This window comes from Gorilla gorilla, chromosome 13 (assembly GCF_029281585.2).
Source record: "Gorilla gorilla gorilla isolate KB3781 chromosome 13, NHGRI_mGorGor1-v2.1_pri, whole genome shotgun sequence".
NCBI lineage: Eukaryota > Metazoa > Chordata > Mammalia > Primates > Hominidae > Gorilla > Gorilla gorilla.
This window is the reverse complement of record NC_073237.2, coordinates 84,189,017-84,204,698: the sequence shown is the minus strand read 5'-3', so window position 1 is coordinate 84,204,698 and position 15,682 is coordinate 84,189,017. Positions and strand designations below refer to the sequence as shown.

Genomic DNA, 15,682 nt, shown 5'->3' with positions numbered 1-15,682 from the left:
AACCGCAGCCAGGCAAGCCACGCTCCCGCGTCTCCAGCCTCCAGCATACGGCCAGTGACTCCCGATTCCTAGTCCTCTACGCCGGGATGCGACTACCTCGACAGGTCAGTACAGGAACCTGAAAACACCAGATTTCTTTTCAGCATCATTTACATACTGCGGTTATGCCCACGGAGGATCCTGGACTGCATGTTTTGATTGGATGAGAAAAAAACCTCCAGGCTTACTCTGATTGGACTCCATGATCATGTTCTGATTGGATGAGAGCAAGTCTTAACAACCAATCACAGCATGAAAATAAAGTCCAATCAAAGTAGGCCTAGAGGTTTTTCTCTCGTCCAATCAGAACATGTAGTCCAGGAACCGCTTTTGCATAACCTCAGTAGATAAAGCATGCTGAGGTCATGTCAGGTCATTTCAAGCTCTTCTGTGTCGAGCTGAGGAACTGCTCTGTGCCCGGCTTACAGAACTGGAAGGGGTCGCCACCTTCCGCCTGATGGAGGCTGGAGAATGGATGGAACCTGGATCCCTGGAGCCTGGGACACTACCTCGCTGCGGTTGGTGGTGGCAGCAGACCAGTAGGAGGGCGGTTGGCAGCGGGAGCTTCTTCTGCCGGGCTGGAGGACTAGGAGAAGGAAGAGGGACCGCCACATGCTGGAGGCTGGAGCCTGTGCCACCGTGGCTCACCTCGCTGTGGTTGGTGGCGGCTCGCCTTGCTGTGGTTGGTGGTGACGTCGGAGACTGCAGCTCGGCCACAGTGGTAGAAATGTGTTGGGGTAGGTGAGTGTTCCGGGGCTGCCCTGTACGGCTCTGGGGGCAAGGGTTGGGTGTCCTATTGGGGCTCACTGCTAGAGGCTACACTGCCTGTGGTAGGTGGTCTGGTTGGGGGCACTCTCCGGGGTTGCATTGCTGGTGGTGGGGTAGGTTGGCTGGCTATCTGGGGCTATGCTGCCCGCGGTGGCAGGAGTGGTGGGGGGAGGCAGGTTGTGTACACTAACGTGTACTGCTGGTGGCTGGGGAAGGGTTAGGGGCGCTATCTTCTGCTGCACTTCCCGCAGCAGGGGGTGGGTTGGGTGGAGTTACCCAGGGCTACAATGCTGGCAGTAAGGGGTGGTTAAGGGGCGTTGTTGGGTGCTGCACTGCCTGTGACTGGGGGGTGCGCCATCAGGAGCTGAACTGCTGTGGTGGAGTTGGGGGAGGCGGGTTTGGGATGCTATCCAGTGCAGCAACACCTGTGGCTGGGTCAGATTGTGGGCACTCTCGGATGGTACACTCCCTGCGGTGTGGGGGGAGTGCTTTGGGGGGGGAGTATTGGGGTTACATTGCCTGAAACTGTAGGGTGTGTTGGGTGTGCTATCTGGGGGCTACACTGCTAGTGGCAGGGGGCAGATTAGGGGTGCTACGGGGGCTACACTGCCAGCGGTGTTGGCGAGCTGAGGAGGTGGCAAAGGCAGCGACAGCAATGGCCTCCTTCTTCCTTCTGGTGGCTTCCAAGTAAGGGATCGTTCTCCTCTTGCCGGACTCCAGACTCTAGAAGGAGATCTTCTCCTGCTTGAGCTAGATTGCACGGCAGGGCCCCCACACCCACTGTGGTTTCCCGTCCCGCCCTCATGCTCTGTGTTGCAGAGACCACCTGGGACTACTGGGCAGGGAGTAGTAGGCACCACGGGGGAAGTGGGGGACAGGGCACTGTGGGTGGAGGCGTCAGGAATGGGAACCAGCCCTTGGGTGGGGAGGGCTGGCTGGGTCTGAGTTTCTCCTACTCAGGCTCCCCGAGGAAGGCAGCCCTGGTGGGCCCAGTAATTCCTGGCCGGCTGGACCTGGCCAGGGGCTGTGGTTTCAGTGAAGGCACTCACTCCCACCCCAGGCCCCAGTTCCTGGCCAGCTCTTGCCAGAAGGAGAGGCTGGACTTTGGAAGGTGGGTGTGAGTGCCTTCAATGAAACTGATCCCTGCCACCCAGTCACCAGTGTGACAAGGTGAGGCTCTAACGGTTCCACTCCCTGAATCCTGTTTTGGGCTTTTCGGGCTTTGCCTGCCCAGCTGCTCCAAGCCAGGCTGAAGGAGGAGGAGGAGTTGCCTGTGGTACGGTTTAGCCTGCAGATGACGTGGTTCTGCAGCTTGCCTCATGTGGTTGGTGGCGGTGATGGAGACTGCAGCTGGATCAGAGCGGTAGGAGGACACCCACGGGGGCCAGGTGGTAGGAGCCTGGTAAGGTGGGCTGGTACATTGAGGGCGACGGTGGTTGTATTGGCATCGGCGCTAGTGGTGGTAGCAGTAGGAAGTCTGGGGGCCGGGAAAGGGGAGTAGGAGCACTGCAGGGCCCATCCCGTTCTGGGGTGGGGAGGAACCTGTGGGTGCTGTAACGAAGGCCTCGGTGGCAGTGGTGGTGGTACACTTAGGGTCTTACTCTACTTGATTGTAGTTTGTCTGTGGTTCACATCACTTTTCTTTTCTTTTTTTTTTTTTTTTTTGAGACAGTCTCGCTCTGTTGCCTAGGCTAGAGTACAGTGGCACGATCTCGGCTCACTGCCACCTCCGCCTCCTGGGTTCAAGTGATTCTCCTGCCTCAGCCTCTTGAGTAGCTGGGACTACAGGTGCCCACCACCACACCTGGCTAATTTTTGTATTTTTATTAGAGATGGGATTTCACCATATTTGCCAGGCTGGTCTCAATCTCCTGACCTTGTTATCCACCCGCCTCAGCCTCCCAAAGTGCTGGGATTACAGGGGTGAGCCTCCATGCCCAGCCTATACCACTTTTAAAGTTTCTTTGCATCATCTTAACTCTTTCCACCCATAATCACAAGTGAATGACAACCAAACACTTAATGACATATAGATATTTATTATTTAATAGAATCCAAAATAAGTGCGTTTTTTGAATTAAATAAACAAAACACTGAAAGGTTCATTTCCATTTTTCTGTTAAAAGCTTTGTGCTTGGCCAGGTGTGGTGGCTCATGCTTGTAATCCCAGCATTTTGGGAGGCCAAGGCAGGCAGATCACCTGAGGTCAGGAGTTTGAGACCAGCCTGGCCCACATGATGAAACCCTGTCTCTACTAAAACTACAGAAATTAGCCAGGAGTGGTGGCAGGCACATGTAATCCCACACACAGCAACCCCATTACTATACTAGGGGTATACCTCAAGGAAAATAACTCATTGTAACAAAAAGATGCATGCACATGTTATGTTCATTGCAGCACTATTCATAATAGCAAAGACATGGAGTCAATCCCGGTGCACCAAAGATAGGTTGAAAATCCAAGGTAGATTGGAAAATTCCATATATATATACCATGGAATACTGTGCAGCCATGAAAAGAACAAAATCATTTCCTTGGCAGCAACATGGATACAACTGGAATCCACTATCCTAAGCAAACTAACGCAGAAAGAGAAACCAAGTATCTCGTTTTCACTCATATGTGGGAGCTACACATTAGGTGCACATTGGCATAAACATAGGAACAATAGACACCGGGAAATAAGAACGGGGAGGGACAGAGTGGGCCAGGGTTGAAAAACTACTTCTTGGGTCCTATGCTCACTACCTGTGTGATGGGTTCAATTGTACTCCAAACCTCAGCATCCCTCGATATACCTTTGGAAGAAACTTACACAGGTACCACTTTAATTTAGAATACAAACTAGAAAAAAAAAAGAAAAATTTACTATAAAAAATTTTCTGTAAGTAAATATAAATTTCTTCTTAAGAAAAAAATTACTGAAGTAAAAAAATGGATTAAACTTTTACAAAGGACAGAGTTTTGCTAAGAATTTCAAAGCGATGCATTCATTGCAAAATATGACTTTAATTGTTTAACTTTTCTTCTTTTTTTTGAGATGGAGTCTCGCTCTGTCACTAGGCTGGAGTGCAGTGGCACGAGCTCAGCTCACTGCAACCTCCGCCTCCTGGGTTCAAGCAATTTTCCTGCCTCAGCCTCCCGAGTGGCTGGGACTACAGACATGCACCACCACACCCAGCTAATTTTTGTATATTTAGTAGAGTCGAGGTTTCACCATGTTGGCCAGGATGGTCTTGATCTCTTGACCTCATGATCTGCCCGCTTTGGCCTCCCAAAGTGCTAGGATTACAGGCATGAGCCACCGTGCCCGGCCATTATTTAACCTTTGTACTAATAAAACACCACCTTTCTAAAATTATGTATATCCAATAGACCAATATTATCTATTTTTGTCAGATTACTCTAAACAGCATTGCACAGATACATCCTCTATTATCTAAACTTAAAATAAGTAGGAATTTTACTTTATTTATGTGATTACTTTTCTTTTTAAGCAAACTTCATGTTACGTCTAGTCCCTAAAAATACTAAAGGCCACATTTTGTAAGTGATATGTTATTCTCATGATAATGTCTCTTGTTTAACTTAAACATTATTTTTTTTTACATATTTTAGATGGAGCCGGACTGTGTAGAACAAATAATTACAGAAACAAAGAAAAGTATGTTTCCAAAATTTATTAATTAAATTTAGGTTTATTTTAGTAATAAAGTGTAAATAGCAAATGGCATTCCTTTTCATTATTGGGTTGGTAGATACTACGTTCAGTATCTTTTCCTTACACACATCTAGTGAAAGATGTGAAAACAAAAACTTTCACAGTGAAGAGTATACTCATGTACCATTAATTCCTCATGTCCGATAGCTTAAAAAATTCCCAAGAAGTGTATCCATCTCTTTTTTACTGGCTCTACAGTTTCTTCACTTTGCCATCCTCATGGAACTGTCAGCCAGCACGTTGAAAGGATTCTCTGAAAACAAAGTCATCATCAAGTTCTCTGGGTTTTGGTAGAGATTGAAGGCCAACAGACCTCAGACTCATTTAGAAATACTTAGTTGAGGAAAAACCCTTCATAAGCAGTCGCTTGACAGGTGACATTTTAAATCTCCTGTCATTTACTGTGCCATTGGCTTACATCTGTTCTCAGGAAAAGTTCCAAAATTTTCACCATGAAATAAAAACACCTGTGTCAATGTAATTGTCAGGTTACTCAGCCTTATGTCTCGCCGCTTACCGCACTCTGCCCTTTGCTCTAGCACCAAAGTGGGCGGAGTAGAACTCTGTAGGGCTCTTCCTCACCTCAGGCTCTTTGCCTTCGCCTGGTCTCTCTATCTGGCAAGCTTTTCCTTGTCCTTCAGGTATCAACCTATTGATCTCCACAAAGCCCATGATATTGACACAAAAGTGGGATAGATGTCCCTTCTGTGTGTTCCAGTAGTGCCCTGCTTTATACCTGTCATAGTGTCTATGACTCTATACGGACATTGCCTGCCTGTCTGTTGTTTTAGGTTGTAGCATATGACTGTTGAGAGGTGGACCATGCCATCTTCATATTGTAATTCCAGTACTGATTCTAGTGCCTTAGCACGTGGGTGTTGAGTACATGAATAAAGAATGGAAAAGCTGTGATATTTAACCACAATTAGAATTAATGCCATGCGTTATTTAATAGTGATTTTGTATTGTACGTACATATTTCTCATTCTTTTTAACTCTGATAACGTTCTCAACTCTTTAGATTTTAAACTCACACTTAGTTAACTGAAATGTTTTGGGTAAAGAACATAATCCTTTCTTTTTCTTTCCAGCTTTTGCTGTGTTGGGCACTTGCTCCCATCTGCTTTCTTCTCTAGAATCCACTGGTAAGCCACATCTAATAAAGAGAATATTTAACCATAAAATCTTAAGGAAAAGTTGTGTGATTTAAAAGATCATAAAACTTTATTACTGGGCTATTTACATGAAATTTTAATTGCTTCTCATTACTAAAGTGGAATATTTTCATATCATATGTATGATGAAAATTTATTATGGTATTTTAAATGATGTTTTTTAGCCCCCTTAAGTTTTAAGTGGATCTTGCAAATGAACACCAGTATTATGGAGTTTGACATACTCAAATTGCCCAAATGTCAGCTGTTTAAACAGCCAAACAATCAAATCATCCTTGATACTTTAGTAAAGGTCATCGAAGGCTTCTTTGCATTTTACAGGTTTTATTACTATATATAGTAGCAGACTTAAGGAGTACCTGCCAGGTTTGTCCATACTAATGTTATGAATTTCTTTTTGTAGTTCAACCGTATTTTGTGTGGAGATACTTTGAGGCTCTGTAAATATCTGGTTACTCCTAAAAACCCACTAGATTTAGTATTTCATTGATGTCTTGTCTTTGAACAAGTATTACTGTGATGGTTGCCAGATGATTATTTTCGTATTCTCTTGTTTGTTCTACATGGAGAAATAAAACCAATAAATAAAGGAGAAGGGAAAGCTCATGATTCTGGTGCTCCAATTCTCCAAGATTAGGCCAGTGGTAGACATTTCTTTATGTCTGACTTTATGTCTTTTTGATTTGTCTCTGTTACTCTTGTCAGCACTTTTTTACTTTCTGGCACAAGATGTTCCAAAATAATCTTGTATTTTCTCTGTTCCAGCCCTAGAATGAGTAATTTTTCTTAGAAGCAGAGTTGGAACCACTGAAGAAGCACAGGTGAGCCCTCCCCAGGACACACTCGCTAGTCCCCAACGGAAGAACTGTTGCTGCATCCATTGAGGTACCAAGAAATTAGCAAAGGGCCTTCTGGCTGTCTGGGGACAGTCCTCATGTGGTCCCTGGCTCAGCCTCAAGGGTTCTGGATTAATTTGTCTGCAGCCTCTGTGCTGTGTCTCTAGATCGGGGCTCTGTGGGAAGGGCCCTGGGAGACCCAGCAGCACAGGGTGTCTCGTCTGCCAAATGTCCCTCCCTTCTCCCACTCTGACACTCAGGAATAGGGTAGATGGCATGTCCAGGCAGTGCCAGGCCACCTCATTGTCTCCTTTGAGATGGGCCCAGAGGGCCTTGGGGGGCGAGTGTGAAGCTGGGTACCTGGAGCCTGAGGCTGACTGTCCCTTCCTGTGTCTTGGAGGAGAGGCCTTGGGGCCCAAGAAACCCCCCAGGGCCTGATCTCTGGGCACACATGCAGGGAGGGAGGGTCTGTGGGCTGATTGGGGCATTATAATGAGACGTTGAGCACCGCTGCACAGGGGCCTCGTCAGTGGATCATGGTCAGAGATGACCTAGCCATCACGACCTGGTCAGTTGGGACCAGATCAGCAGGGACCTGGCTAGGGGGTGGCCTCCTCAGTGAAGGCCTCACCAGTGGGGATCTGGTGACCTAGTCATTGGAAGCCTAGTCAGTGGGGACCTGGTCAGTGGTGGCCTTATTAGTGGGGTCTGATCGGTTGGAACACAAATAATAATAAACTGGTCGGTGGGGTCTATTCAGTATATTAGGGGTCTGGTCAGTGTGGGGCCTTAGTGGCTTGGAGCCTGGTCAGTGAGGGCCTGGTCAGAGGGGGCTCAGTCAGCTGGGGACTGATCCATGGAGAATTGTTCAGTAGGGATGAGGTGAGCGGCAACCTGGTAAATTGTGGTCTTGTCAGTGGGAACCCAGTCAGTGGGGTCTGATCCGTGAGGCCTATTAATAGGGGCCTCTTCCTGGTTATGGAGACATGGCCAGTGGGGACTTGGTCAGTGGGACCTGGTCAATGGAGGAGTGGTCATTAGGGGCCTTGTCAGTGGGGACCTGGTTTGGGGGGCGCCTGGTCAGTAGGAACCTGGCCAGTTGGCCGCTGTGTGACCTTAGGCAGGGGGTTTGTGGAGCCTCCTTGCTTCCATGTGTAGGAAGGTGAGTCAGGGCACCCTGGAGCATTGCTGGAAAGAGAATGTGAGACGATGTGTTGAATTCAGCACTGCTTGGCAGACTTCCAACTTTACACACAACCTGGGTTCCACCTAGAGAGGGTGCCAGCCCGCTCTACTCTGCTCGGCGCCCCTCCTCTGTCTGCATCCCCAGGACCACACTCGGTGGGGAGGGCAGAGATTGGGGAGCACCTGTGGATTCTCTAATCCTGGCCCTGGGCCCTGGTGGTGATAGTGATGAGGACCTGGGTGCACCTGTGAGTGGAGCAGCTAGGCCAGGCCAGAGAAGCAAGACAAATACACCCATATACACATAGACACATGCATGCATAAACACATTGCATGCACACATGGGAGTTCAGGGGATAGAGGACACTGATTCTGGGCCCTCTTGATCCAAGCAGGCTCCCGTTGTGGTGTGTTGTGTCACCCCACGATGTCACTGTTGCTGAGCCCCCATTGCCTATGTGTTGTGGAGCAGTTAGAGACACAGCAGTGTCTGTGAGTGGCTCTGCATGAAGGGCCATTTTCTAGGTGAGAGGCACATCTCAGCACAGCTCACTGATCAGACTTAGGTGAGTGGAACCTGCTCTCTTCTCTTCCTCCTGGCTTAGGGACAGTCGCTATCAGGTGGATGGTTTTGGCCTCTGGGCAGCTACTGAGGGTAAACCCTGAGCACTCACCAGGTGCCTGTTCTGTGTTGACAGTCATCTGATTCATTGGTAACAATTCCATTCTGCATCTCCTCTGGACACCCACAGGACCACCAGAACAACCCCATCATGGCCCTGTCACCAGGCCCAGTTTGGCTCCATGATAACCAAGACGCAGGTCCAGAGACAACCGCCCTGCTTGATGCCTGCATCTGACCTCCCTTGGTGGGTAGTGATGAGCACAACATGGAAGAAGCCAGGGCAGCTTGCGGCCAGCTGCCCTACAGCCCCAGATGGCTGGGGACAAGGATTCCAAAAGGATGATTTTGGAGCTGTAGGATTGAATGACTGGCCTGCTGGGTTTTGGATGTTCATGTATCCTCTGAGTCCCATCGGTGTTTGTTTTTCTTTCAGGCAATTTTTCTTCTATTGGCTGGGAATGCTTACCCATTGCCTGTACAATCATTGTACCTTGGAAGTAGTTAACTTGCTTTATAATTCAGAGGCTCATGGGCAGAAGGGACTGTATCCTTGTCCCAGATAAAACTTTGGGCTTTGGACATTTGCTGGAATGAGTTAAGATTTGGGGGACTGTAGGGAAGTCATCATCGTATTTTGCAACGTGAGAAAGACATGAGATTTGCATGGGCAGGGACAGAATAATATGACTTGGCTCTGTGTCCCACTGATGTGAAATTGTAATGGGAAATGTTAAAGGTGGTGGGGGCTGGTGGAAGGTGATTTAATCATGGTGGAGAGTGGAGGTTGGAAGGTGGGGGTGGTGGGGAGAATTGGGGGGAATTATGGTGGGGTTGGGGGTGAAAGGCAGGGGTGGGGGTAGATCCTTCACAAATGGTTAAACACCATCTCCTTAATGCTGTCCTTCTGATAGTTCTCTTCATAATTTTGTAGCTGTGAGATTGAATACTGGTCTGCTGGGTTTTGGATGTGCATTGGGCCTGTGGTCCCATTTGTGTTATTTTTCTGGGAAATTTCTTCCCTTTGGATTAAGAAAGCTTACCCAATGCCTGTACCATCATTGTACCTTGAAAGAAAAGAACTCCATTTTAACTTCAGGGACTCATAGGTAGAAGATACTGTAGCCTTGTCTCGGATGAGACTTTGAACTTTTTATAGTTGAGTTAATGCTGGAATGAGTTAAGGCTTTTGGAAACTTTTGAAAAGGCATGATTGTGTTTTACCCTGTGAGAAGGACATGAGATTCGGAAGGGTCAAGGTCGGAATAATATGGTTTGGCTGTGTTTTGCTAGAAAAACTCATGTGGAATTGTAATCCCGAATTTTGGTTGTGAAGCCTGGTGGGAGGTGATTTAATCGTGGATGGGAGGTGGGTGGGGGGGTAAGGAGAAAGGGGTGGGGAGGAGTAGGCTGGCGGGAGGGTGGTGGGTAGTAGGAAGGGGGAGTAGCCTGCTGCACAGGTAGAGGCTCATGGAAAACCTCTACTAGGGCAGTGCACCTGTGGCTTTGCTGCTCTCATGGCTGGGCTGGTGTTGAGTGCCTGTAGCTTTTCCATGCAGAGGGTGGGAGCTGTTGGTGGGTCTATGACTGGGGTCTGGAGGATGATGGTATCCTGTGTGGGAGCTCCAAGCCCATATTTTCCTTCCGCACTTCCCTAGGAGAGGTTTTCCAAGAGGCTCTGCCTCTGCATCAGGCTTCTGCCTGGAAACAGTGGGAGTTGGGGGTGGGGGGCGAATCCTTCACCAATGGTTAAGCACCATCTTTCTGATGCTGAGCTTGTGATAGTGAGTTCCCATGAGATCTGGTTGTATAATAGGGTGTGGCACCTCTTTCCTCTCTCTGTCTCGCTCCTACTCCTGCCACATGAATCATCTCATTGCCCCTTGACATTCTGATATGATTGGGTGGCTTCCTGAGTCCTCCCAGATTCAGAAGCCACTATGTTTCCTTACAGCCTGCAGAATCATGAGATTCTTTATGATCATAGAGAAAATTAGTACTGGAAAGTGGATGTATGAAATGTCTTCAAGGCCTTTTCCCTGTTGTCTTGGCAATCAGCACTCAGCTTCTTTTCATTCAAGTATCTGAAGCCTTGAATTTTCCCCCTGAAAATGGACTTGCCTTCGTTTACCACATTGCCAGGCTGCGACAAGATAGCTGATAAAGTAGAAGCAGGTTCAGAAGGGGGTAGCAGACAGAGGTTGGGAGAGTTTGAAGGGCTTTGAAGACAGGAAAATGAGGAAAAGTTTGGATCTTTGTAAAGAATTGTTAAATACTTGTGATCAGAAGGCTGACAGGAAAATGGTCAGTGAAAGCTAGACTTAGAAGGTCTCAGATAAAAATGAGGAACTTAGTGGGAACAGAAGCCAAGGTTACCTTTGTTTTGCTGTAGCAAGGAATGTGGTGGCACGGTGACCCTGCCCTGGAGATCTGTGAAACTTTAAACTTGAGGGTGATGACTTAGTACATATTTGGTGGAATGAGCTTCTAGGAAGCAAAGCTCAAGAGGTGTCCTGTCTGCATTGAACAGCCTGTGCTCTGATGTGTGACTGAGGAAATGACCTCTGGATGGGACTTACATTAAACAAGTCCCAACTCTTACATTAAATAAGAAACAGAACTCAGAAGTTTGGAAAATTTGCAGCCTGGCCAAGTGGTCAAAAAGAAAATCTGATTTTCAGGGAGAAAATTCAGGAAGGCTTCAGAAATTTGCATAAAAAGGAGCCCAGTGCTAATAGCCAAGACAATAGGGAAAAGGCCTTGAAGGCATTTCATAGAACTTTGCAGCAGCCCTTCCTGTCACAGGCCCTGGGGCCTAGGAGAGAAGAATGGTTTCCTGGGCCAGTCCCATGACCCCCGTCTATGTGCAGCCTCAGGGCACTGCTGCCTGCATCCCTGTAGCTCCAGTTCCAGCCATGGCTGAAAATGCACAGATGCAGCTTGGGTCACTGCTTCAGAGAGTGCAGGCTAGAAGCCTTGGTAACTTCCTCATATTGTTAAGCCACTGGGTGGATGGATCTTGAGACTAGAGGCTTGGAAGCCTCTCTGTAGACTTTGGAAGATGTATGGAAATGCCTGGGTGACCAGAAAAAAGCATCCCAAAAAGGCAGAGCCTCATAAGAAACCTCTACTAGGCCAGTGCAGAAGGAAAATATGGGGTTGGAGCCCCCACACTGGAGGCCACCATCATGCAGACCCCAGATTCGTAGACCGACCAATAGCTTGTACCATCAGTCGGGAAAAACTACAGGCACTCAACACCCGCCCAGCCCATGAGTGCAGCCGTGGGGCATAAACCCTGCAAAACCAAAGGTGCAGAGCAGCCCAGGGCCTTCAGAGCCCAGCCCTCACGTCCCTGTGCCCTGGATGTGGGACAAGGTTTCAGAAAGGATGATTTCGGAACTGTAGGATTGAATGACTAGCCTTCTGGGTTTGGAGTTTCATGGGGCCTGTAAGTCCTGTGTTTTGTTCTTTCTGGCAAAATTCTTCCTTTTGGCTGAGAATGCTTACGTAACATTGCCTGCACAAGCATTGTACCTTGGAAGTAGTTAACTTGCTTTATTGTTCAGAGGTTCATGCACCTAAGGGACTGTAGCCTTGTGTCAGATGAGACTTTAAGCTTTGGACATTTGTATAAATGCTGGAATGATATAAGATTTGGAGGGGCTGTAGAGAAGGCATCATTGTATTTTGCAAAGTGAGAAGGACATGAGATTTGGGAGCCAGGGACAGAATAATAAAGTTAAAGGTGGGGCCTGGTGGAGGGTGATTTAATCATGGTGGAGAGTGGGGGTTGGAAGGTGGGGGTAGGGAGAATGAGGGGATTATGGTGGGGGTGAGGGGTGAAAAGTGGTGGTCGGGGGTGGATCCTTCACAAATGATTAAACACCACCTCCTTATTGCTGTGCTTATGATAGTGAGTTTTCTTCATGATTTTGGAGCTGTGAGATTGAATGGATACTGGCCTCCTGGGTTTTGGACTTGCATTGGGCCTGTGGTCCTATTTGTGTTTTTTTCCTGGGAAATATCTTCCCTTTCGATTGAGAAAGCTTATCCAATGCCTTTACCATCATTGTACCCTGAAAGAAAAGAACATCCTTTTAAATTCAGGGACTCATAGGCAAAAGGGACTGTAGACTTGTCTCAGATGAGATGTTGAACTTTTTACTTTTGAGTTAATGCTGGAATGAGTTAAGACATTTGGAAAGAAACTTTTGAAAAGGCATGAATGTATTTTGCTCTGTGAGAAGGACATGAGATTCTGGGGTATCAGGGTCAGAATAATATGGTTTGGCTGTGTTTATTTACAAAACTCATGTGAATTGTACTTCTTAATGTTGGAGGTGGGACCTGGTGGGAGGTGATTTAATCATGGCAAGAGGGGGTTGGGGTTGGAAGGAAAAGGGGTGGGTAGGGTGGAGAGTAGGTTGGCAGTAGGGTGGTGGGAGGGTGGGGGGTAGTAGGAAGAGGGAGTAGTCAGCTGTAGAGGCAGAGTTTTGTGGAAAACCTCTACTAGGACAGTGAACCTGTGGCTTTGCAGGCTTCAGCCCCCATGGCTGCTCCCATGGGCTGGGCTGGTGTGGAGTGCCTGTAGCCTTTCCATACTGAGGCTGTGAGCTGTTGGTGGGCTTATGAGTCTGGGGTCTGGAGGAAGGTGGCCTCCTGTGTAGGGGCTCCAAGCCCATATTTTCCTTCTGCACTGCCATAGTGGAAGTTTCCCAAGAGGCTCTGCTTCTGCAGGAGGCTTCTGCCTGGAAACAGTGGGTGGTGGTATGGGCGGTGGTTCCTTCACCAATGGTTAATCTTCTTGATGCTGATCTCCTGATAGTGGGTTCTCTTGAGATCTGGTTGTATAACAGGATGTAGCTCCTCCTTCCTCTCTGTCTTGCTCCTACTCCTGCCATATGAAATATCTCATTGTCGCTTGGTCTTCTGGTATAGTTAGGAGGGCCCTGATGAGTGTGGGCCTCATCAGTGGACCTAGTCAGTTGGGACTTGGTCAGTGAGGCCTATTTATTGGGGGCATGGTCAGCAGGGGTCTGCTTAGAGAGGGTCTCATTAGGGGGATCTAGTTGTGGGCATCTTGGTGAGTGGGGACCTAGTAGCAGCCGCTTGTTTGGTGTCTGGTCAGTGTAAAACTAGGCTGCAGGACTTTGTCAGTGGAGACCGGGTCAGCTGGGGCTTAGTGGTGGCCTTGTCAGCATGAGCTGGGTCACTGGTGACCAGGTCAATGGGTGCTATTCAGTGGAGGCCTGGTCACATGGGACCTAGTCAGCAGGGCCTGGTGGCCATGTCCTCATCAGTGAGGCCCTTGTCAGTGGGGCCCTGATCAGGGCAGCCTGGTCAGTGGAACCTAATCAGTGGGGGCCTGTTCAGAGAGAGCGTGGTCAGTGGTGGCTTTTGTAGCACTGGTCTGTGGGTGACCTGGTCAGCAGGGATCTGAGCAGTGGGTGCCCATTCAGTGGGGCCTACTCACTAGGGTCATAGTCAGAAGTATCTGGTCACCTTGGGCCTGCTTAATAGGGGCCTGGTCAGTGGCAGCCTGTTCCCTGGAGGCTTAGTCAGCAGGACCTCATCTGTGGGGCCAGGCAATGGGGTCATGATCGGTGGAACCTGATCAATGAGGCCTTGTCAGTAAGGACCTGGTCAGTGAGGCCCTGGTGTGTAAGGTCCTGGTCAGTCAGTAGGGTCCTGGTCACTGTGGGCCTGGCAGCAGGGCCTGGTTAGTGGGGCATGGTCATGGGGTTCTAATCAGTGAGGGTGTGGTCAGGGAGGACCTGATGTGCGGGATCTGGTCAGCAGGGACCTGGTGCGGGGGCTGCTGAGCACTGCTGGGAGATGCCGGGAGATGCCAGGTGTAATGCACGTTATCAGAGGCCCTATGGACAGCTCGGATGGGCCAGTGGTGCCCAAAAGCCCAGTCAAAAGTGGACAAAGCAGGTGTTTGGATGGACCTGGGAGATCTTGCTCAGAGATTTTGACAGGGCAAAGGCAAAGGAAGGACCAGAGTGGCCGGTGAGATGGTCACAGTCCATGGGCTGCACGGGATGGAGGAAGCCAGGGAACAGGCAGGGTGGGCAGCTGGGGTGCAGGGAGAGGCAGGTACATGCTGGGAGGTCAGATCCTGTCAGTGCTGTGGGGGCGTCAGGTGGGGTGGGCTCCAGTTGCACCCTCAGTGCACTGGGCAGGTCTCAGCCCAGGCTCCCTGCACCCTGGCCGAGTGATGCGGTCACTCCCTGGGGGACTTCCGTCGGGCCCCAGCCACCCACCCACCCTGGGCAGTGCTGTCCCATCTCAGGACTGGACTTTCTCAGATCCTGCAGAGGGCACAGCCTCCAGCCCAGGAGGGGCAGCCCGAGCTCTTCATGGGCCTGGAGCATCCCCTGCCAGCCCTGCCCTCCCTCTTCTTCCGGTCCCACGTTTCCAGTGTCAGCCAGCAGGGAGGCCCCGTCCTCCCTTCCCTATGTGTCTCCTGGGCAGAAACTTGCGGCGGATTGGGGCAGGGATGGTGCTTCCCTCAGGCCCATTTAGGGAGGGGACTGACTCCCAGCCTGGCACACGTCCTCAGCTCTGTCTTGGTTGCCTTAGAGTGAGAAGGATCATTCCTGAGGGTGAAGGTAAGAGACTGTCCATGCTGTGTGGGAGGCTGGTCTAGGGATGGAGGACTTAACAGTTCCTCCCAGTCTGTCAGGCCTGGGCAGCACCGTCCTGTCTCAGGACTCAGAAAGTCCAGTCCTGCGATGGGACGGTGCTGCCCAGGGTGGGTGGCCGGGGCCTGACAGCAGTCCTCCAGGGAGTGACCACATCACCCAGGTGGGGTCCAGAGAGCCTGGCCTGAGACCTGCCCAGTGCACTGAGGGTGTACCTGGAGCCCACTCCACCTGATACCCCCACAGCCCTTGCAGGCTCTGACTTCCTAGCAGGGTCATTCACTCATCTGGGGCAGGGGAGTTCGCCGCCCTCAGCAGCCTCCATGAAGGCCGTCCCCCCAGCCCCCCGCCCCCCACCTACACATGCACAGAGCTGGAAGGTCTATCCCCACCACCACTCCAGAGTGCGAGAAAGGGAGAGGCAGTGGGATGGGGACTCTGTGCTTCGCACGTTGGCTGAGCAAAGAGGGCCCATCTCCATACCAGCCTTTGTCAGGGAGAGAAGGGGCTTCCCAGGGCAGACATTATCTATTCTTCACCAGGATACCCAGGGTCAAGACTTCTCCCACTTCTGAACTCAGGGTCCAGCACTCTCCCACCCAAACTTCCACTATTTTGTGACACATGAAGTTATTCGGCTGTGGCACTTCCTGGAGCATGCATGGAGATGTTCAGCCCTGTGACA

General features: G+C 49.7%; 1 long non-coding RNA gene across 2 annotated transcripts; it reads left to right on the top strand.

Moving 5' to 3' along the window:
• The first annotated feature begins 366 nt into the window (after nucleotides 1–366).
• Nucleotides 367–9,128, top strand: LOC134756882 (uncharacterized). Of its 2 annotated transcripts, none has more exons than XR_010130263.1 (5): nucleotides 367–776; nucleotides 4,427–4,472; nucleotides 5,621–5,674; nucleotides 6,470–6,525; nucleotides 8,478–9,128. It is a non-coding gene; the product is annotated as an uncharacterized lncRNA (long non-coding RNA). The 2 variants fall into 2 exon arrangements; XR_010130262.1 differs by having other exon boundaries at nucleotides 367–780; nucleotides 6,470–6,589.
• Nucleotides 9,129–15,682: the final 6,554 nt, after the last annotated feature.